This window comes from Salvelinus fontinalis, chromosome 33 (genome assembly GCF_029448725.1).
Source record: "Salvelinus fontinalis isolate EN_2023a chromosome 33, ASM2944872v1, whole genome shotgun sequence".
Taxonomy (NCBI): Eukaryota; Metazoa; Chordata; class Actinopteri; order Salmoniformes; family Salmonidae; genus Salvelinus; species Salvelinus fontinalis.
This window is the reverse complement of record NC_074697.1, coordinates 2,595,879-2,597,477: the sequence shown is the minus strand read 5'-3', so window position 1 is coordinate 2,597,477 and position 1,599 is coordinate 2,595,879. Positions and strand designations below refer to the sequence as shown.

Sequence of the window (1,599 nt, the reverse complement as noted above, 5' to 3'; positions counted from 1 at the left end):
ATCAATAGACTACAGTATCATTCACTATGTCCTCGTGGGGAGCAGTTGAAATGATTGGTCTATACGATCCGTAGCTCGTGGCTGTCTGAGAGTCCACAGCTGGTCTTGTGTTCATTGAAGAGCTTGGCCAGGGATTCCATGTATATGCCATGATAGTGGTCCACCTCCTCTTGAGTGGGAGAAAGCCTCTTGGGCACTGGGATAGGACTACCCACTACAGTGGTGGCAGGGCAGTGGTAAGGCATCCAGAACCAGCGTTCACCGACAAACAGACACGGGGAAAAGCTCATGATCTTCTTAAAGAGTTGCTGTAACCTCCAGCCCACACTCCCCTCTGAGAAGATCACCTGGTGGAACATATTGTTCTCCCCATACGAGTAGACGGGCACCAGGTCAGCCCCAAACTCCAGGGCCACGCGGACGAAGCCTTTCCTCTGTTTCATAACCACAGTGTTCACCCCAGGCAGGCTCAACAGTGACTCAGCAGCGCCCCCTATCACAATCACCACCGCATTGCCTTGTCCACTTTTAGACAGAAGGTGCGCAAGACTGGGCTTGCTGACTGAACAACAACCTGTGGCCATGGCATATTCCCTGTAGAGGGGGATCTTGAAGAGGCCGCCCAGGATGCAGAGGCAGGAGCGCACCCCGGGAAAGAGGTCCATAAAGCCACAGGCCTCGGTGCTAAAAGAGGCAAAGGCTCCGATACTGAACACCCCATGAGGATGACACCCTAAGATGTAGTTCTCCTTTGGGTTCAACTCCGCCGTTTTCACTAACTTCACTTGGGAAGTAGTCCCTAACGTGCTTCCACACTTTCCAGTTTCTCACAAATGCACTTCTCCTACCCCCTCTTTCAGGTGTGTGCCAGTCCGTCAACTGCCACACGAAGTAGAGAACAGGCAGCGGCCACAGAGAGGTCAACAGAAGGTACATCATCAATCCAATACAAGCCGGACCTAACAGGACAAAGCTACATATCCATTTCAGAACACTGATATTCTCCAGGAACTCCTTGTGTTGACTCTTTTCCTGCTTCATCCCTGCAACATTTTCTGTAGTGCCCCCCCCCCCCCCAAAAAAAAAGTGTTTATAGCGTGACTCCACGAACAAGAACAACTGTCTGGAGAGCACTAGTACCCTGTATGGACGTACTTTGATCACAGATCAACTGAGGCTGCAGAGATAACGATTACTTCCACTCCCCCGACACTTTGACACACTGACGAGCTATCACTTTCAAAGATAAACGTTACATAGTCCAAATCTAACAGGAATGGGTACGATCCCGACAGAGGCTGTTCTCTCTGATAGCTCCACAGAACCTGGAGAGACAGCCCGGTCTCATAGACGGCTCCACGGAACCTGGTGAGATAGCCCGGTCTCATAGACAGCTCCACGGAACCTGGAGAGATAGCCCGGTCTCATAGACGGCTCCACGGAACCTGGAGAGATAGCCCGGTCTCATAGACGGCTCCACAGAACCTGGAGAGACAGCCCGGTCTCATAGACGGCTCCACAGAACCTGGAGAGACAGCCCGGTCTCATAGACGGCTCAACAGAACCTGGAGAGACAGCCTGGTCTCATAGACAAGACGT

At 52.0% G+C, this 1,599-nt stretch overlaps 1 pseudogene; it reads right to left on the bottom strand.

Annotated features, from left to right (window-relative positions):
- Positions 1-1,053, bottom strand: LOC129831639 (diacylglycerol O-acyltransferase 2-like; annotated as a pseudogene).
- Between the last annotated feature and the right edge of the window lie 546 nt (positions 1,054-1,599).